At 44.2% G+C, this 21,619-nt stretch overlaps 1 long non-coding RNA gene across 1 annotated transcript in view; it reads right to left on the reverse strand.

Annotated features, from left to right (window-relative positions):
- LOC132813709 (uncharacterized) overlaps positions 1 to 21,619 on the reverse strand; it is a 34,453-nt gene that overhangs the window by 9,119 nt on the left and 3,715 nt on the right. The window contains exon 2 of the long non-coding RNA XR_009644142.1: positions 20,930 to 21,064. This is a non-coding gene — a long non-coding RNA (uncharacterized LOC132813709). The remainder of the gene's footprint in view (positions 1 to 20,929; positions 21,065 to 21,619) is intronic.

The following is a 21,619-nucleotide window of genomic DNA, read 5'->3' on the forward strand; positions in this document are numbered from 1 at the left end:
GAACTGAGCAGATTACAGAGATAAAGAGGTTTGTAACATCTGGCGGAACAAACAGAGATATGGAGGTCATCGTGACTGAAGATGTTTATAGATATAGGAAGGCTTAGGTTCTGGGGGTTAAGGAGGGTGTGGAATCTGGATTCGTTTTTCAGAGATTGGGGGTAGCAAGTTTGGTTGGAGACAGTATCACAGATAAGGGAGTATTACACAAACAGGAGGAAGTTCCTGCGGTAGGGAGGGTTCGAGTGGAGAGTGATGTTTACACAGATAGGGGTGTAAGAGCTGGAGAAGGTTATGGAGATGCGTAACTGGATGGAGATACAGGAGGAGCTTACATTGACACGGTGGGTGATAGTGACGGGAGAATGTTACATAGTTAATGAGTCTTGTAGGAAAGGACCGGGTGAAACACAGGCATTGGAGTGGGATCTACAGATCGGGAGTGTTGCAGGGACCTGAGAGGATAACACAGATAGGGATGCTGGTAGGGACTCCACAGACTGATGGCATTTTAGGGACTGGAAGAGGTTTTGTACACAGGGAGGGCTGTAAGACTGCAGGAGCTTATGGAGAATTGAAGATTTGGAGCAGTTCACAGAGGGAGGGTTCTCCGACAGGAGTAGGTCACAGATAGTGAGGGTTGTGTTGCCTGAGTAAGTTAAAGAGAGGGGAGTTTTCGGGTCCAGAAGAGATTACACTGACAGGGACAGTTGAAGAGAATGAAGCAAAAATGCCTGGAGAAGGTTACACAGATAGGGAGGTGAGTAGGGACTGAAGGTGAATACACAAACATGGAGGGTTATATTGTTAGACGGAGCTTAGAAGGATAGGGACTGGTGTCGGGATTTACACAGATAGGAAGGTTGTGTTTTTGGAGAAGGTTACAATGACACAGACAGTGGGAGGGAGTGTTAATGGACTACAGAAGAGCTCAGAGAGAATGAATTCTGGGAGTGGAATAGATTACAGACACAGAGATGGCTGGCGGGTTGAAGAGAGCTTCTCCAGATCCTCAGTGCTGTAAGGCTGGAGGGAGGTTACAATAATAAGGGTTTCCTACACTTAATGACGTTTTTGATATAGAGAAAGTCTCAGAACGGGACTGTCAAAAGGAGGTACACACAGTCCAGATGGGTTTACAGTGATATAAATGTTTTTTGGGGGGGGGTGGGGGGGGGTTCAGGATGGAACAGTGATTGGGAGTGATGTAACCAATGACAACAGTTATAAGGATTGTTCTAAAAGCAGGAAGAGGTGGCAGTCATATCGATCATGGTAAGGACTGGAGAAGCTGACATCGCCAAGGAGTGTTTTAGAGACTGTTGGAGATTACACATATAAGGAGAGTATTGGGGATGAGGCAAGGTTCAAGAGACAGGGATGGTTGACAGGACTGGACAATAACCTGAATAGAATCTCCACAGTGTGGAAAAAGGCCATTTGGCCCAACAAGCCCACACCAACCCTCTAAAGAGATCCTAACCAGACCCATCCCTCTCCCTGTCCATTAAACCCTGCATTTCTCATGATGAACTCACCTAAAGCACACTTTCCTGAATACTACGGTCAATTTATGACCGACAATCACGTATCGTGCAAATGTCGAGCTATGGCAGGAAACTAAAGCACCCGGAAGAAACCTACACAGTCAGCGGGGAGAACATGCAAAGTCCACACAGACAATCGGCCAAGGCTGGAATTAAAGCCAGGTTCCAGGCACAGTGAGGCTGATTATACAGAGCACTGCAGAGATTGGACTAGGTCACAAAGTTCACAAGGTTTATTGGAACAGGAAGAGAATATAGTCAGGGACAGGATAAGGTTCCATAGATGGTGTCCATGAGAGGGACTGGAGGAGGTGAACGCAATAGGGAGGGTTGTGGATTCTCTCTACAATTAGAGTTAGGGACAGTTGGGGAGACTGGATGAAGTTAGTCATACTCAGAGTTGTACACATTGGGTGAGGTTACTGAGTTAGCAAGGATTCTTTGGACTGGCTGAGGTTATCGACAGAGGCAGTTGTGAGAATGAGAGTTGTTACAACAACTGAGAGGATATTTCAGGTACATGGATGGTTTTAGTGGCTGCAGGATGTTCGAGAGCTAGGAAGGCTAGTACTGACTGGAGGTGGTCAAAGGTACGGAACATTGTAGTGTTGGGAGTTAGTCACAGAGACAGAGAAGATTGAAGAGAGAGAGAGAGGGGCATGGTTACAGATCTCGGGAGCGGTCAGGAAGCTTCAGAACATTACATAATGGGAGGGTTGGTAGGAAACGCTGTACAAACAGTGAGGTGAATTGGATGATGGAAGGTTAGAGATAATGAGGTGCTGTAGGACAGGATGGAGGACTGCTGTTGGGATTGGAAAAGGTTACAGCAACGTGATTGGGCTTAGTGCTGGACAAGATGACAGACATAAGTATTTTTAGAGTGTTTCGGTGATAGTAGTCCTAACACTAGCTTTCAAAGTCATTTTGGTAAAATAAGGATAGGGCAGAAGTGAAGACGCCAAATTTGTGGAAGCCCCATCATCATTAGAATATTACTGTCACTGGGCATTATCACTACCACGAGACAGGATCTGGCAAACACAGACCGGGAGGAACTTTTTGCTGTTGGGTTCACACTCAGAAACAGGAAGTATGTTAAATTGATACAGGGAGAATTCAAGGCCAGTGTGTTCTGCGAAGAGTGAATGACAAAGGCAGTAACTCCAGTGAATACTGGTCAAGCGATATCCTGAGCTTGATGAAGGAAATACAAGGCGATGAAAACAGGCAAAGACCGACCAACATATAGATAGTGCAAGGCAATCCTTAAAATGACGGGCAAATAATGGGCATGAAATATCCTTGGCAGATACTGTTAAGGAGAGGCCACAGGGAATTTAATGAGTACAGTTCGAGGAAGAGGATTCCCAGGTAAACAGCGAGGCTTGTTAGAAACCAAAGGGCCAATCTGTAATGGAGCCAGTGGAAATCGGTGAGAACTTCAATGAATACTTCCCATCTGTATTCACACAGGAGAAAGACATTGTCACCGGGGATTTCAGTTGGGACGGTGAGGTTCGAGAACAAGAAAAGATGAATAAGGAGGAGGTATTAAATGTTTTCACAGGCATAAAGGTGGAGAAATCCCCAGTGCCTCATGAAATGTATCCCAGGCTGCTATGGGAGGTAAGGGAGAGATTGTTGGGCCCCTGGTGGATATATATAAAACTTCGCTGGCCACAGGTGAAGTGTTGAATGACTGGAGGGTCGCTAATGTGGTTCTTTTGTTCAAGAAGGGCAGCAGGGATAGGCCAGGTAATTACAGAGCAGATAGTCTGACAGCAGAGGGAGGGAAATTATTGGAATGAATTTTGAGGATGAATCAACACTTCCAAAGGCAAGGATCACCTCTGCAGCAGCATCACAGATTTGGAAGAGTGAGATACTGTCTGAGGAATTCAGTTCAGTTTTTTTTGAAATGGTGTCGAAAAATATTGATGAGGGCAGTGCAGATGATGTGGTTTACATGGACTTGAATAAGGCCTTTGACAAGGTCCCTCGTGGAAGGCTGGTCCAAATGTAAAGAGCCAATGGGATCCAAGGCAAGTTGGTAATGTGGATTAAAAAAAACAGTGGATAGACTTCTCGTGTTTGGAATTCTTTCATCAGTGGGTGCACCACAGGGATCTGCGCAGGAAGCATTGCTGGTTATTTTGTGGAATAATAACTCCGATGTAAAAACAGAAGGAATCATTAGTAGGTTTGCAGATGACATGAAAGGTGAGGGATGGTCTCAGGGTGCAGTCAGATATCAATCAGATGATAAACTGAGCAGAGTAATGGCAGATGGAGTTTACTTCTGATCACTGTGAGGTAATGCACTGTGGGAAGTCTCATAAGTGAACGATATACATCATGAATAGTAGGTCCTCCTGGAGTACTGAGGAACACAGGGACATTGGTGAACAAGTTTCTGGACGTCTGAAGGTGTCAGCATAAGTGGACCTGAACTGGGAGCAGGAGCGGGACCCATATCCTGGTGGGGCGATTGTTAGAGCTGCTTGAGAGGATATAATCTGATCTGGCAGGATGTTGCAACTTAAACAGTTGGAAGGCCAGAAAGAAGATTGAGGTTGGTGCACAAGTTAAAGAGAGCAATTTCAGCAGACAAGGCAGGCACGAATCTAGCAAGAAATGGGGGAGGGGTGGAAACTGATGATTAACCTGCATTTACTTCAACGCAAGGGACCTGATAGCTAAGGAGAATGACCTCACGGCATGGATTGGAACATGGGACTGGGAGATTATAGTTACTACAGAAACACAACTGAGGGAGGTTGAGGACTGGCAGCTCATTGTTTCAAGTTGGAGATGCTACAGGAAGCTTCGAAGGGGAGGCAAGAGAGGACGTGTGGTGGTGGGTTTTGATTGCATGAATCATCCCAGTAGTACTTAGAGAGGATATTCCGATGTTATCACCCAGTGAACCTATGTTTGTGGAACTGAGAAATAAGAATGGGTCATCACTCTGACACGATTGTCCCACTGACCCCGAATAATCCGTGGCAGAGTGAAGAATAAATATATCAGGAGATCTCAAATATCAATCATAATAATAGGACTGTTATGGTTGGGGTTTTCAAATCTTCCAAATCTAGACTGGGACTGTCAGTGTTCAGTGTTTGCAAGGGAGGAATTTGGTAATTGTGTTCCAGAAACTCCCAATTAATATGAAAATGGTCTGAAAAGAGAAAGGGGCAAAACCTGACCTTCCCTTGGGTATTAAGGTCGGGAAAGGGACTGAGGTGTGAGTGGGAAAGCATTTTGCCAAAGTGACCACAATTCTATTAATTTGAAAACAGCTTCGGAAAGGACAGGCCTGGTCCACAGGTTCAAGTCATAAAATGGGGCCTGACCAATCTTGATCGTGTTAGCCAGGAACGTTCAAAAGGTGATTGGGGAGTCTATTTGCAGGGAAAGGGAAGTCTGGCAAGTGCGAATATTTCAAGATTGAGACAAATTGAGCGATCACCACCAGCAGGTTCCTGTTTGTGTGCAACTCAATGCTGACAGCATTAGGAGACACTGGCTGTCTATTGAGGGTCTGGTCAAGGAATAGAGGCTACGTGTCAGGTACAGCCAGCTGGATCAAGGGAACCTCTGAGGATCACAGGGGCTGTAGGAATATACTTGGGTGGAAATCAGGAATGCAGAAAGGGTACATGAAATAGCCTTGGCAGATAATGAGAATAAGAATCCAAAAGTGATTGTATTAATATATTGAGTAAAAGAAAACTCGAGACAAAATATTGCTCCTTAAAGATCAATGAGGGCATGGATGTGTGGAACAGCAGGATATGGCTAAGACATTAAACACATTTTTTACTCCAGAACTTACTGTGGACAAAAACTGGGGAACTCAGGGAATAAGAGTAATACTTTAGTCCATATTTGGAGTTCGCTGCAATTCCAGTATCCCCAAGATAGGAAGGATGTTGTGCAATTTGAATGTGTTCAGAAAAAAATCACAAGATGTTGACAGGGTTGTTGCTGAATAAGTTGTGGTTATTTTCTCCGGAGCGTCGGAGACTGAGGGGTGACCTGACAGAGGTTTATAGAAACATGAGGGGCATGGATTGGGTAAACATTCAAGGTCTTTGCCCAAGGGTTGGGAAGTCCAAAACTAGAGGGCAGAGGTTTAAGGTTAGAGGGGAAAGGAATAAAAAGGGACAGCCTTTTCATGCACATGGCGATGTGTGTATGGAATGGGCTTAGAGAGAAAGTAGCAGATATTGATACTATGACAACTTTTAAGAGATATCTGGATGGGTTTATGAATAATAAGGGTTTAGAGGTACATGGGCCAAGCGCTGTAAAATGAGATGGATGTACTTACATCTTCTGGTCAGCATGGGCGAGTTGGACTGAAGAGTCTGTTACTATCCTGTACATCTCTATGCCTTGAAAAGAGGGCATGTTATAGAAGAGGTGGTGCTGGAGGTTTTAAAACACAAATTTATGGAAAGCCCCAGGACCTGATTAAGTGTATCACAGGACATTGTGTGATGGCAGGGAATAAATTGTGAAGCCCCGAGCAAAGATATTTGTACCACTGACAGCCCTGTGTGATGGGCTGGAAGGCTGGAGGGTGGCATTGTCAGCAGTGAAGGAGGTTTTTTGAGATTACAAAGGGATCTTGATGAAATGGGTGAATGGGCTGAAAAACTGTAGATGGAATTCAATCTGAATAAATGCAAGGTAAAATAAACAATTGCAGAGCTTATACAATTAATGTTAGGGCCTCGATTAGTGTTTTAGAGCAGAGGGACCTCTGGGTTCAGGTACATAATTCTTGAAGTTTGCATCACAGGATGGATAAGACAGTGCTTGGCATGCCTGACTATTGCTCAGTCCATTGAGTGTAGGATTTGGGACGTCATGTTGAGATTGCACAGACATTGGTGAGGCCTGTTCTGCAATACTCTGCCCAGTTCTGGTCGCCCAGTTATAGGGAGGATATTATTAAGCTGCAGGGGATTCGGAAAAGATTAACCAGGGCGTTGTTGATATGGAAGGCTTGAGTTCTGAAAAATGATTGGATTGGGTGAGTCTTTTTTTTTTACAGGAGTCTGGATGTTGAGACGTGATGTTATAAAAGTTTATTTTAAAAAATGAGTTTTTTAGATCGATTAAATGGTAATTGTCTTTTCTGTAGGATGGGGGAGTCTCAAAAGGAGAGACCACAATTTAAAGTTTAGAAGAGTGAGATGTTCAAAAAAAAGGCATGGGGGCAAATTGTTACACAGAGGGTGTTTTGATTGTGGAATGAACTTCCTGAGGAAGGGTGGATGTGGGTACAATTACAACGGTTAAAAGACAGAGATACTAAACGAGTATTTTTCATCAGATTTTACTGTGGAAAAGGATATGGAAGATATAGAATGGATGGTGACACCTTGCAAAATGTCCATATTACAGACGAGCAAGTGTTGGATGTCTTGAAATGCATAAAGGTGGATAAATTCCCACTTCCTGATCAGGTGTAATCGAGAACTCTGTGGGAAGTTAGAGAAGTGATTACTGGACCTCTTGCTGAGATATTTGTATCATAGATTGTCATAGGTGAGACGCCGGAAGACTGTAAGTTTGCAAACGTGGTGCCACTTTTTAAGAAGAGTGGAAAGGAAAGCCAGGGAATTGCAGAGCAGTGAGCCTGACCTCGGTGGTGGGCAAGCTGTTTGGAGGGAATCCTGAGGGAGAGGATGTACATATATTTGGAAAGGCAAGGACTGATTAGGGATAGTCAACATGGCTTTATGCATGTTTCACAAACTTGATTGAGTTTTTTGAAGAAGTAACAAAGAGGATTGATGAGGGCTGAGCGGTAGATGTGATCTATATGGACTTCAGTAAAACGTTCGATAAGATTCCCCATGGGAGACTGATTCGCATGGTTCGATCTCATGGAACACAGGGAGAACTAGCCATTTAGATACAGAGGTAAAAACAATGACTGCAGATGCTGGAAACTAGATTCTGGATTAGTGTTGCAGGAGGAGCACAGCAGTTCTGGCAACATCCAAAGTGCAGCAAAGTCGACGTTTCGGGCAAAAGGCCCTTCATCAGGAATAAAGGCAGTGAGCCTGCAGCGTGGAGGGACTCCCTGAGATTCTTGCAGAGAGAGAGGAAAACTTCTTCAAGGCAGGCATCCTTGCAAGAGGATTCGCAGTCCGTTAAAATCAATGAGGTAAAAACAATGACTGCAGATGCTGGAAACCAGATTCCGGATTAGTGGTGCTGGAAGAGCACACAGCTTCCATGTCTTTCTCCACAGTAAATCCGAACACAAAATATTTGTTCAGTATCTCCCCCATCAGCAGTGATTCCACACAGACAGCCGCATTGACCTTTCAGGGCCCGATTCTCTCCCGAGCTCATTTTTAGCCCTTGTTGAAACTTATCGAAATTTCAAATATCCCTCTACTGCAACTAGCCTTCCCTACCCTTATCTATTCTGCATTTATGGTCACACCAAAATGCAGAATCCAACAGATTTAAAATATTCCCTTTTTCTAAAATCATGTGTCTCCCATTGTTTCTAAGCATCCAGTTATCATTTGTTGTCATATCCTTTAAAACACATTCCAGCACGTTCCCGACTTACTGTCAGGCTAACACTATTTGGTTTCAGATTGACAGCAGAAAGGGGTGAGGGAGTTCTTGTTTATCAATCTGAAAAATGTAGCTTACGGATCAGCAGGTAATAGAGAAGGCAAATCAAATGGTGGCACTTGTTACAGAGGGAATGTCTGAAAATAGGGAGGTCTTGGTAAAATGATGCAAGGTACAAGTCAAACCACACCTAGGTTATAATGAACAGTATGCGTGCCCTAAGGAAAGACATTCTTGTGTTGGAGGCAGGCCAGGGAAGGTTCACTCGGCTGATCCTGAAGATAGTGGGATTTTCCAATGAGCAGAGGTGGAGAAGATTGACTTGGAACCCATTGGGGTTTTGTAGAATAGGAGAGAAATTGAATGAAACATCCAGGATTGTGAGGGGCTTTGACAGGGTAGATGCCGTTAAGTTAGAAAATAGAACAGTACAGCACAGTAATAGGCCCTTCGGCCCACCATGGCTGTGCTGACCATGATGCTATTCTAAACTAATCCCACCTGCCTGCACATGGGCGATATACCTATATTCTCTGCCTGTTCATGTTTCTGTCTAAATGCCACTTCATAACTTTGCTCTCATTGCCGCCTCTCCCACCTCCTGAGCAGCTTCCACCCTCTCGGTAAAGAAAACTGGCCTCATTCATCTCACTTAAAACTTCTCACTCTCACCTTAAACCGAGGCGCCCTGGTATTTGATATTTCGACATTGGAAGAAGGAGTCCAACTATCCACGCCTCTCCTAACGCTATATACCTGTACCAGGTCACCCCTCATTCTCTGATATTCTCGCACAACAATTCAATGGGTCCAACCTCCTTACAGTAAACACATTCTCGTTCAGGCAACATGCTGCCAACCCTCTGCTGCAACCTCCCCAGAGCCTCCACATCCTTCCTGTAGTGTGGCGATGAGAACAACACGCAACCTTCCAAACATGGCCGAATGAAGTTTCATTCAGTCACAACATGACATGCAAACGTCTGCACTCAATACTGTGACCAATGAAGGTAACCATACCATACTCCTCCTTTACCACCACATCCTCCTGTGTTGTTATTTTCCGGGAGCTACGGATTTCCATCCAAGGTCATCTGTTTATCAATGTTTCCAATTAGTCAATTAGTGTTCCTCTCTCTTCCATTTGACTTGATAAATGTATCACTTCACACTTGTCCCGATGAAATTTGATTGGCCATTTCTCTGCACAGCGTTCCAGCTGACCTACACACTGCTGCAACCTTTAACACTCCTCCTCACTATCCACAATTCCCCTAACTATCCCTAATCATTACATGCCTTTCCAAATGTATTCTGCAAAATTCGAATCAAACTGTTGACCTTTTCATCTGAATCACAGATATAAATTACACACAGACATCGCAGCACTGATCCTTGTGAAACACCATTGGTCACAGACTTCTAATTAGAAATTGATCACTCCACATGCCTCTGTCTACTATCACCAAGACAATATTGCATCCAACTTACCAACGAGCATGGATTGTGATTTGTTCTTCCAGATGCCCCTTGCTATTTGTAAGCTGTCCATTCAAAATGACTCTATGTTTTGATTCCCAGATTAAATTGGCTGTCTCACTAATGCACTGATTGCATCCTTTCTTCACAACAAAATGGGACATTGTTTGGTTTTTTGTTGATCTGCCTAAATCCGTACAACCCCTTCAATAATCACATTGCTGTCATGGTCATTGTGCAGCCACCGCTCACAATAACAGTTCGATCATATCTGTTCTCTTCTGTTAATGCTGTCGTTCCATCTGCCTTGTTGCAAATGCATGGCGCGTGTCACCGAGAGAGGGCCTTGGAGGGATGGATAGAGGTCACACAGTGGGAGAGATGTTTGGGGCACGACAATGTTGCAGGGTTAAACATAGTTACAGTTGCTACAGAAGGTTTGCAGGAGAAAACATTTCATTGTTTGGAGGAAGTTAGAGAGATAAAGCGTCTTTGATTAGACTTCAGAGAAAGGGATGTGTGTAGGGTTGTGGATCGTTACATGGACTTTGTTGATCAGGGTGTAGAAACATTCACATGATTCCAGGATGTCATACATTTAACGACAGTTGTGGGATCTGGAGAATATCGCAGTGATAGGGAGGGTGGTATGGACTGGAGAATGTTACAGGGAAAGGGAGGGTGGTATGGACTGGAGAATGTTGCAAGCACATGGAAGATGATACAAACAGGAGAATGTTGCACGGATATGGAGGAAGCTGTAGACCGAATAAACTTAGAAGGAGAGGTAATTTTATGCACTGGAAGGTATGTCAGAGAGAGTGAGTGGTGTGCATGCTGCAAAACACTACAGGGATAAGGAAGCTTGTAGAGACTGGAGGAGAGAGTCATAGAGAGGCTTGTGAGAGACCAGCTTCACTTATGAGCATAGGATGTGCTAGAGTAAGCAGAATCTTTTGCAGATATAAACGACGATACAATGGCCACAAAGCAGTCACACCTATACATAGGTATATAGGAACTGAAGGACTTAAAGAGGTTACACAGACTGGGAGTGTTGTATGCAGTGGAGGAGATTAAACTGATAGGGACGGTTTTAGAGATTCAACAATGTTAGGAAATAATGAGAGTTGCAATGGTGATAGCAGGTTTCAACAATTCAGAGGATATAGATCTGAAGGAGCTTTGTCAGTTAGTGATGGTACAGTAAAGGGATTGTAGTGGCTTCCCTTTCATAAGCAATCCATAAGCACTTAAAACAGCCTGTTTGACATGTGCATTATCTCTCGACCATTCATCAGACAGCACTGCAAATACTTCACTGCCTCCGCCTACCAGCTTAGACTGAACTAGCATTACCCAGAAGACCTCGGGCCACTCTATCTGTCTGTGCAATTTTTCAAATGAAATACAGAGTTCCTTGACAGTAGAGTCACAGGAAGTCACTTGGTATGCATTCCTTTACTGGTCAGAGTATTGAATACAGGAGTTGGGAGGTGATGTTGCGGCCGTACAGGACAGTGGTCAGGCAACTTTTGGCATACTGCATGCAACTCTGTTCTACTTCCAATCAGAAGAATGCTGTGAAAATTGAAAGGTTTCAGAAAAGATTTACAAGGATGTAGCCAGGGTTGAGCTATAGGGAGAGTTGAACAGCTGATGGTTGTTTTCCCTGGAGAGTCGGAGGCTGAGGGTGACCTTATAGGGGTTTATAAAATCAAGAGGGACATGGATAGGGTAAATAGACAAAGTATTTCCCCTGGGGTGTGCGAGTCCAGAATTGTAGGGCAAGGTTTAGGGTGAGAGGAGAAAGATATAAAAGAGAACTAAGGGGCAACTTTTTCACGCAGAGGATAGTACATGTATGGAATGAGCTGCCAGAGTAAGTGGTGGAGGCTAGTACAATTGCAACATTTAAAAGGCACCTGGATGGGTGTATGAATAGGAAGGGTTTAGAGGGAGATGGGCCGGGTGTTAGCAGGTGGGATTACATTGGGTTGGGATATCTGATCTGCAGGATGAGACCGTGAATGGGTTGTGGAACCTGGATGATGTTATGATTTGAACAACAGGTAACTTTTGATTGGATCTTTCAGCCAATCTTACAGATGGTACAATTGCAACATTTAAGAAACGTTTGGATGGATATGTGAGTAGAAATAGTTTGGAGGGATATAGGCCAGGTACTGGCAGGTGGGACTAGACTGGGTTGGAAAATCCTGTTGGCATGGATGCGCTTGACTGAAGGGTCTGTTTCCATGCTGTACGTCTCTATAACTGTAAGATCGGCTGAATGCTCCATTCAAAAATTACCTGTGGTTCAAATCATAATACCCTCCAGGTTCCAAAACCCATCCTCGGTCACATCCTGAGGTTCTATGAATCCCCCAACCTCCTGCAGGTCCCAAGTCCCTTCCTACATTTGTACCACCCTCCAGGTTCTGCAGCCCTTCATACCTCGTAACATGGCCCAGACTCTCCAACTCCTCCTTTGTATGCAATGTTCCGCAGAAGGGCATTGGAGAATGGTGAGGGTTAGAGAGATATGGAGGGACATCAGGATTTTGCAGACATTAGGAATGTAAGGACCTGAGGAGGTTTCACGGTTTATGAGTGTTGTAGGGACTGGAGCAACTTACAAAGGTAGGGATAGTTTGAGATTGAGGATTCTGAAGAAAACCTTTATGTGGTTAAAGGCAGAATTCTTAGCAGCGTGCAGGTACAAAGGGATCCTGTGTCCTTCAGGACACCACCCAAGTTGACAGGGTGTTAAGAAGGCGGATGGTGGGTTGGCTTTCATTAGCAGGGGGATGAGTTTAAGAGATGCGAGATTTTGCTGCAGTTCTACAGAACCCCAGCTAGACCACACTTGGAATATTGTGAACAGTTCTGTTCGCTTCATTATAGGAAGGATGTGGAAGCTTTAAAGACGGTGCAGAGGAGATTGAGCAGGCTACTGTCTGGACTGGAGGGCATGCCCATAGAAGGTAGGTTGTAGAAGCTGGGGCTTTTCTGATCAGAGTGAAGAAGGAAGAATGGTGACATGATAGAGGTGTACAAGGGAATGAGAGGCATAGATGGAGTGGATAACCAGAGACTGTTTCCCATGGAGAAATGGCTATCACAAGGGGACATAAGTTTAAGGTAATTGGCGGAGTATTTAGCTTAGCTATCAGAGGGATACGGGCCAGGTGCTGGCAGGTATGGGTTGGGATATCCTGTCGGCATGGACAGGACTGGTATGTTATTACACAGAGTGTGATGGGTGCATTGAATGGATTGCCAGCCGTGGTAGTAAATTGCAGACACATTACAGACATCTAAGCAACTCTTGGATAGGCACATCAGTGACAGTAAAATGTCAGGTATGTAGGTTCGCTTCGTCTTCAGAGTAGGATAAAAGGTCAGCACAATATTGAGGGCTGAATGGCTTGTACCGGAATGTGCTATTCCTTGTTCTAAATAGCAAGGGTTATGATGGCAGCAAGAGGTTCCGGGAAGTGGGAGAGGATGTGATCTGAATGAAGTGACACAAATAGGAGGCGTTGCTAAGGTTGTATGGGGTAACAGAGACAGCAATGGTCTGATCTGGAGCAGATGACCAGACTGGGAGGTGCTTTCACAGGGAGGGAGGAGCACAGAGCCACAGGAGGTTACAGAGATGTGGAGAGCTGGCGGGCCTACAGGAGTTCATGGAGATGGGAGGTTGGGAGGAATGGAGCAGTTTACAGGGATAAGGATAGTGGTAGGATGGGGTGTTTTACACAGACAGGAACGTTTCAGGTGAATGGAGCTGAGTACAGAGGTAAAGTGGGTTGTACAGATTGGAAAAACAAATAGACATATGGAGGGTAGTCGTGACTGAAGATGTTTATAGATACAGGAAGGCTTAGGTTCTGCCAGTTATTTAGATAAAGAGGGTGTGGAATCAGACAGATTCTCCAAGTGACAAAGACAGCAATTTTGGTTGGAGACAGTTTCACAGATTAGGGAGCATTAGTAACCTCCTCCAGTTTGGTCAAAGTGGGAAGGGTAGTAGGGGAGGGTTAGGTTTACACGTGTAAGAGCTGGAGAAGATTATGGAAATGAGTAGATGGATGGAGACACTGGAGGAGCTTCCATTGACAGGGTGGGTGCTGGCAATGAAAAGATATCACATAGATAGTGGGTTTTGTAGGAACTGGATTGAAAGGGTCACAGGCATTGGAATGGCTTCTGCAGACTGGGAGTATTACAGGGACTGAGAGGATTGTAGGGTCTCCACAGATTGATCATGTCTTTAAGAATAGAAGAGTTTATGTAGATATGGAAAGCTTAAACCCAATGCATGCAGTCGTCATTTCAAGACCAGACCCTTATTATCCCTCACCAGCCAAGGATCCCTAACCCTGCCAGCTTTTCCCTTTATCCCAATGGGCAGACTGGTCCTGGATTCTTGAGATCACACTTTGAAAAGCCTCCCATTTGCCAGTTGTTCCTTTTACTTCAAACAGACTCACCCAATCGACTGGAATCATAATATGGAGGTGCTGGTGTTGGACTGGGGATGTACAAAGTTAAAAATCACCCAACACTCGGTTCCAGTCCAACCGGTTTATTTGAAAGCACTAGCTTTCAGAGCACTGCTCCTTCATCAGGTGGTTGTGAAGCACAATCCTAAGGCACAGAATTTATAGCAACAGGATGGCAGGGTCATGGAATATAATATCAAACAAATTTAGTTGAAGCCTTTCATCTGTTACGGTGATCACCAGCGCTTCCAAAGCGAGTTGGATTATAACTGGGCATTGTGCAATTTTAAATTCACAGCATTGACGCTGGCCAGATCCTGCAGAATGGTCCCAAACCTGGCCCTGTTCCAGTTTTCCTCTTCAATCTGGGGACCTGCTGATCCTTCTCCATAACTATGTTAAAAAGAAGACAGTTGTGGGCACTGGACCCAAAGTGCTCTCCGAATGACACTTCAGTCACTTGCCCGACCTCGTTTTCTGATGTGGGGGAGGTCCAGTGTTGCACCTGCCTGAGTAGAGTAGGGCCCTCTGCATATTGGTTTAGGAACCTTTCTTGGACATATTTGAAAAATTGCACTCTGTCCAGATCTTTTATACTCTAGGTGGCCCAGTCAATACAAGGAATATTAAAATATCCAGCCTGTACTTCTCTATTATTCCTATAGTTATCTGCAATCTCTACACACATCTGCTCCACTGGTACCTGTTGGGTCTACAACAGTCTACAATACAGTCCCAACAAAGTGACCACCCCTCTTCTTCTTTCTAACTTCTAACCATGTGGATTTTAAAGGAGTATATGTTTTGAAAATTGGAATAAACATTTCATAAATAAGTATTGGTAAATATCCAAACACTTGACCTTCAGGGAAAGACAACAGTTCACTCTCACGTGGTCTGCACGACATACCCACAGCAAAGTGATTGCCTCTCAATGACCCTGTGAGATGGGCGAGCCAGCTGCTTAGCTCAAAGGCAGCAAGGGACGGGCAATAAAGGCTGGTCAGCCAGAGACACCCGCCTCCCAGACCTGATTTTAAAAAAAAATCCATTCAGATTGGTCCCAGCACAGTTCCAGTGGAACAATGTCCTGGCCAATCACGTCGGTAGGTTTATGGACAGGACTTTAAACTAACAGAGAGGATACAGTGACAGGCTTCATGTGAAAGATGTTTTCCAAATCCAAAGAGGAAACGTGAAGCATCAGAGTAGCGTGGGAATGTGACCGAAGACAACAGAAAGGAACAGGATGGGACAAAGTTTAACTAAAACTGTAGATCAACAAAACCATTTGTGACAGGAAATTGTGGGAAAGAGTAAATTATGTTTTTTATTAATGGACAAAGTCCCTGCAACAAGGTAGATGGATTTGTGACACAGAGATAAAAGAGATTTTGACACCAGAGAGATGTGGTTACAGGGTGAACAAAAGGTGGAACATAAATATTCAATGTTTCACAACCTTGCGGAAATTCAGGCAAAATGGGTAACACTAACAATAATGGGTAAGAAAGGCATTACAGAGAAAACATTTTGCATCAGATCATGAAGTAGAGTCAGTATGAATGTAAGTTCTGGCTACTACTTGCCAAGGACACAAGTAGAAGAACAGTTTTAGCCACCGAACAGCATTTCATTGCTCATCACTGCATTAAACAGGAACTCATTGGAATTTTTAATACAGGCATGGTGAACATTTAGTGAAACGTCAATATTCGCAAAGTCTGGGACAATCACACTGACAACAGTGATATTGGAAGAGGAGTTCAGAGAATTTTTTTTCAGTGTTTCATAGAATAACACATTGTGCAACTGGGTAGGGATGTTACTGTCTCAGAGCGACTGTTGTGTGTTAAAACTTAGTGAATGAGTTAAGTCACCTGGAGTGATCCTCTGGGAAATTGTGATAAAGTGCATTTTAAAGAAATATAAAGTTTTAAAGTGAAACACAGAAAGGACAAGCTACAACTAGAAAAAAAATAGCCTATTACTTGGTTTTGATAGGAGAACTGAACAAGGTAAACAGGCTGAGCAGACTGAAGTATGGGTGTCTGGAAATGAACAGTGGAAAACATTTGAAGGAACAGTGTAAAACACTCAACAAAAGGACATTTGACTGAAACAGACAAAAACTCAGCAAGAAATCCCCACCGGCCTCTCATGCAGGACAAAATGGATCACATCAGATTATGAAGCTGAGAAGATCACCAAAAAGTACTTAAAATCCTGAAGTGAGAGAGAGTTTTAGAGTAAGTTAGGAACAGGGAGAGATGAAGGTGCTGGAGGTGGTGAAAGAGTTACAGAGAGTGGTCAGGGCCTGAACGGTGTTACAAAGCCTATACGAATTGCTGCAGCGGGAAGGGTTTGCAGAGTTAGGAAGGGACATCTGTATTTTTATTTATTCATTCATGGGATGTGGGTGTCACTGCCTGGACCAGCATTCTTTGACCCCACTGCTAATTACCCAGAGATTGTTGGGCCCCTGGTGGATATATATAATACTTTGCTGGACACAGGTGAAGTGCTGAATGACTGGAGGATCGCTAATGTGGTTCCTTTGTTCAGGAAGGGCAGCAGGGACAGGCCAGGTAATTACAGAGCAGATAGTCTGACAGCAGGGGGGAGGGAAATTAATGGAATAAATTGTGAAGATGAATCGACACTTGCAAAGGTAAGGATCAACTTGGTTTAGTCATCACGGATTTGGCAGAGGAAGGTACTGTCTGAGGAATTCAGTTCAGTTTGTTTTTTAAATGGTGCTGAAGTATATTGATGAGGGCAGTGCAGATGATGTGGTTTACATGGACTTGACTAAGTCCTTAAACAAGATCCAACGTGAAAGGCTGGTCCAAATGGACTGGGTTCCAAGGCAGGTTGGCAAATTGGATGCAAAATTGGTGTATACAATACTTTCACCAGCGGGTGTACCACAGGGATCTGTGCAAGAACCATTGAACATTAATAACTCGGATATGAAAGCAGAAGGTATCATTAGTAGGTTTGCAGATGATATGAAAGGTGAGGGTGTTATCCACAGTGAGGAGGATGGTCTCCGTCTGCTGTTCGATGTCGATCAGATGATAATCTAAGCAGAGTTTAGTTCTGATCGAAGTGAGGTAATAGTCTGTGGGAGGTACGATAAGCGAAGGACAGACATAATGAATGGTAGGACCTTGCGGAGTACTGAGGAATACAGGGATCTTGGTGGACAAGTCCATAGATCCCTGAAGGTGTCAGCACAGGGAGACAGGGTGGGAAAGGCACCTCAACTGGGAGCGGGAGAGGGACCCACATCCTGCTGGGGTGAATTGCTCGAGCTGCTTGAGAGGATATAACCTAGTCTGGCAGGGTGTTGGACCTTAAATAGACGTAAGGCCAGAAAGAAGATTGATGCTGGTACATGAGTTAAAGACAGCAATTTCAGCAGACAAGGCAGGCAACAACATAGCAGGGAATTGGGGAAAAATGATGATTAAACTGCATTTATTTCAATACAAGGGGCCTGACAGCTAAGGAAGATGAGCTCAAGGCATGGATTGGAATATGGGACTGGGATATTATAGTTATTACAGAAACACAGCTGAGGGAGGGGCAGGACTGGCAGTTCATTGTTTCAAGGTAGAGATGCTACAGGAAGGGGAGACAAGAGAGGAGGTGTGGTGGTGGGTTTTGATTCCATGAATCATCACAGCAGGATTTAGAGAGGATATTCCTGTGGATCGCCCAGTGAAGCTATGTTAGTGGAACTGAGAAATAAGAATGGGTCATCACGTTGATACGATCTGACTGCTGACCCCAAATAATCCGTGGCAGACTGAGGAACAAATGTATCGGGACATCTTAAATATCAACCATAATAATGGGCTGTTTTGGTAGGGTTATTGAACTTTCCAAACCTAGACTGGGACTGCCAGTGTTCAGCGTTTGCAAGGGAGGAATTTGGTAAATGTGTTCCAGAAAACTCCCAATCAATATGTCAATGGTATGAAAAGAGAAAGGGGCAGAACCTGACCTCCCCTTGGGAATCAAGGTAGGGAAAGGGTCTGAGATGTGAGTGGCAAAGCATTTTGCCAAAGTGACCACAGTTCTAGTAGTTTGAAAACAGCTTTGGAAAAGTACAAGCCTGGTCCACAAGTGCAAGTTATAAAATGGAGCCTGACCAATCTTGATCGTATTAGCCAGGAACTTTCAAAATGTGATTGGGGAAGGGAATTATTTACAGGGAAAGGGAAGTTTGGCAAGTGAGAATATTTTTAAAGTGAGATAAACTAATCGATTAGCGCCAGCATTTTCCTGTTTGTGTGCAGCTCAATGCTGACAGCATTCGGAAACACTGGCTGTCTATTGAGGGTCTGGTCAAGGAAAAGGGGGCACATGTCAGGTATAGCCAGCTGGATCAAGGGAATCCCTGAGGATATACAGGGGCTGTAGGAATACACTTTGAGTAGAAAACAGGAATGGAGAAAGGCTCAATGAAATAGCCTCAGCAGAGAAGGAAAGGGGAATCCAAAAGTGATTGTATCAGTATATTAAGAGTGCATAAGGAACTCAGGACAAAATAGTATCCATTAAAGATCAATGAGGCCATCGATGTGTGGAACTGCAGGATATTTGCTAAGATCCTAAACAATTTTTTCACTCCAGAACTTTCTGTGAACAAAGACTGGGGAACTCAGGGAATAAGAGCAATACATTAGACCACAATTGGGAGTCCTCTGCAATTCAGGTCTCCCTGCTACAGGAAGGGTGTTGTGAAACTAGAAAGTGCTCAGAAAAGATTTACAAGATATTGCCCGGGTTGTTGCTGAATAAGCTGGGGTTACTGTCACTGGAGAATCGGAGACTGAGGGATGACCTTACAGAGGTTTAGAAGAACATGAGCAGCATTGAGATTGCACAGACATTTGTGAGGCCTGTTCTGCAATACTCTGTGCAGGGCTCTGGTCGCCCAGTTATAGGGAGAATATTATTAAGCTGCAGGGAGTTCAGAAGTGATTTACCAGGATATTGCTGGGTATGGAAGGCTTGGGTTCTGAAAAATGGCTGGATAGGCTGAGTCTTTTTCACTGGAGCCTGGAGGTTGAGACATTATACTATAAAGGTTTATGAAAAAAATGAGGTATATAGATCAATTTAATGGTCGTTGCCTTTTCCTCAGGATGGGGGAGTCTCAGGAGTAGGGACCACATTTTTAAGGTTAGAGGAGAGAGCTGTTCAAAAAAAAGATATGGGGCAATTTGCTACAGCGAGGGTGGTTTGAGTGTGGAATGAACTTGCTGAGAAAGGGGTTGATGCGGGTACAATTACAACATTTAAAAGATATTTGGATAATCAGGTGAATAGGAAAGGGTTGGAGTGATATGGACCAGCAACAGGCAGCTGGGAAGAGTTGAGTTTTAGATGATGGTGGGTATCAGCTGAAGGGTCAGTTTCCATGCTGTTTTGCTTTATGACAAGAATATGGTTTTATTCCATTATTGAAGAAGGATCAGGGCTGGGTCCACTGATGTGCATCATCTATATAAATGATTTGGTTGAAAATATAGGAGTGATTGTGCGAAAGTTTGTTGATGATCAAATTAATGGTGTAGTGGGCAGTAAATACGGTTATCAAAGGGGATCTTGACCAACTGGGCCAGTGGACCAGGCAATGAAAGATGGAGTTTAATTCAGGTGTTGGATTTTGTAAAGACAAACCAGGGAGGACTAATACAGTTAATGGAAGGGCTCTGGCCAGGGTTGTCGAATAGAGAGAAGAGAGAGAGAGAGAGAGAGAGAGACCAGGGGTGCAAGTTTCATTGTTCCTCGGAAGTGGCATACCAGGTGGACAGGGTGGGAAAAGCGACATTTGGCACATTTGCCGTCATTGGCGAGCACTTTGTTACATACGTTGGAGATATTTGTAACATTGTCGTCAATATTTCCCTTGGGCTGAGGAATCCACGGGGTGACCCTAAGAATGGTGAATAACCAAGGGTAGGTGAGTCCAAAACTAGAGGGTATAAACAGTAGGTGACAGCGCAAGGATTTAAAGAGGGAGCTGAGGGGAAACGTTATCCACAGAGGATGGTGCATAGACGGAATAGGCTGCCTCAGGCACATGGGAGAAACGTGAACAATTACAGCATGGAACAGACATTTGGGAGGTACATGGAGAGGAGAAGGTTTGAAGAGATAAGGGCCAAATGCAGGCAAATGAGACTCATTCAGTTTAGGTAACATGGGCAGTATTGAGGAGTAGGACCACAGGTTCTGTTTCCGTGCTGTATCACTCTGTATCCAGTTAAAGAGGATTAGTGTACCAAAATAAGGCATGTTGTAGACACTGAAACAAGTTACAGCGATAGGGATGGTAGTCTGGAATGCAGTACATCTCAACTATGTGGAGGGACTATCGGGAATGGAGCAGGTTACAGGGACAACTACTGTGCACAAGCCATGCCACAGATACAGTGTTGCAGAGTTGTGAGTCTTAGTACAGTGTTGGCGGGAGAACACAGAACAGAAAGATCCCAGGCAGCATTCCCAACCTCTTGTCGGAGGCCTACTCTCCCCTCTGTTGTACTGATGCTCACTAAGACATCACAGGACTGGATTGATAACTATGAACTCCCGATGTGTCTCAGTGCAACTAAAGTTAAAGTAGACGTGGTGATTGAGCATGGGGTGTGTCTATACTGTGCTCCCCATCCAGCACTGTATCTATATCATGTATTGTTAGCCAATGTTTGCAGCCCTCCCATTGCTCTCTGCTCTGTGCACTGTGAGTGATCTTACCTCACTGCAGGATTTATTAAAGGCTCCAGATCTCCCTGCCCTTTGTCTCCCTGGCTGACCAACCATCTTCAATGAGGTGATGGATGAGACGCACAGCAGTTGGGAAGTCTATTGAGTCAGGAACTTCCCGAGTACCTACAGGAGACAGAGAAATGGACAGAATGGGAAATTAGACTGATTCAGTGAGGGTTATACATGGAGAATGGAAATGAGCCCCACAGATATCTGGAAAATCCCAAACTCCACCCCTGGCCTGTGCTGTTGCGTCTCTCTGGAGTGGAGAATTCTGTTGGCCCAGGATCTGGAGTAGCTGCAAGAGTGAGAGACACTGACAGAGGCAGCAATTAGACCCACACAGGAGGGATACCACATGGACAGATACTGAGTGATATCACCGGAGTGCTGGAAGGCTTCAGGATCACACAGTCATGTTGGAAGAATGGGTTTAGCTTCATGTATCAGTGTTCAGGGATGAGCAACCAGTGAGCAGGTGAAGTGATGGCCTAGTAACATAATTGTTAACGCATTTGTACAAAACCTCAGCTAATGTTCAGGGGAGGCAGGTTTGAATCCCATCATAAGATATGGTGGAATTTAAAATCAATAATTTTAAAAATAGCAATTAACAATCCATAAATAAATATGAAACCATTGCTGATGTACAAAAATCATAATCCCTTAGATTAGATT

The sequence above is a fragment of the Hemiscyllium ocellatum genome, unplaced genomic scaffold (assembly GCF_020745735.1).
Source record: "Hemiscyllium ocellatum isolate sHemOce1 unplaced genomic scaffold, sHemOce1.pat.X.cur. scaffold_444_pat_ctg1, whole genome shotgun sequence".
Lineage (NCBI taxonomy): Eukaryota > Metazoa > Chordata > Chondrichthyes > Orectolobiformes > Hemiscylliidae > Hemiscyllium > Hemiscyllium ocellatum.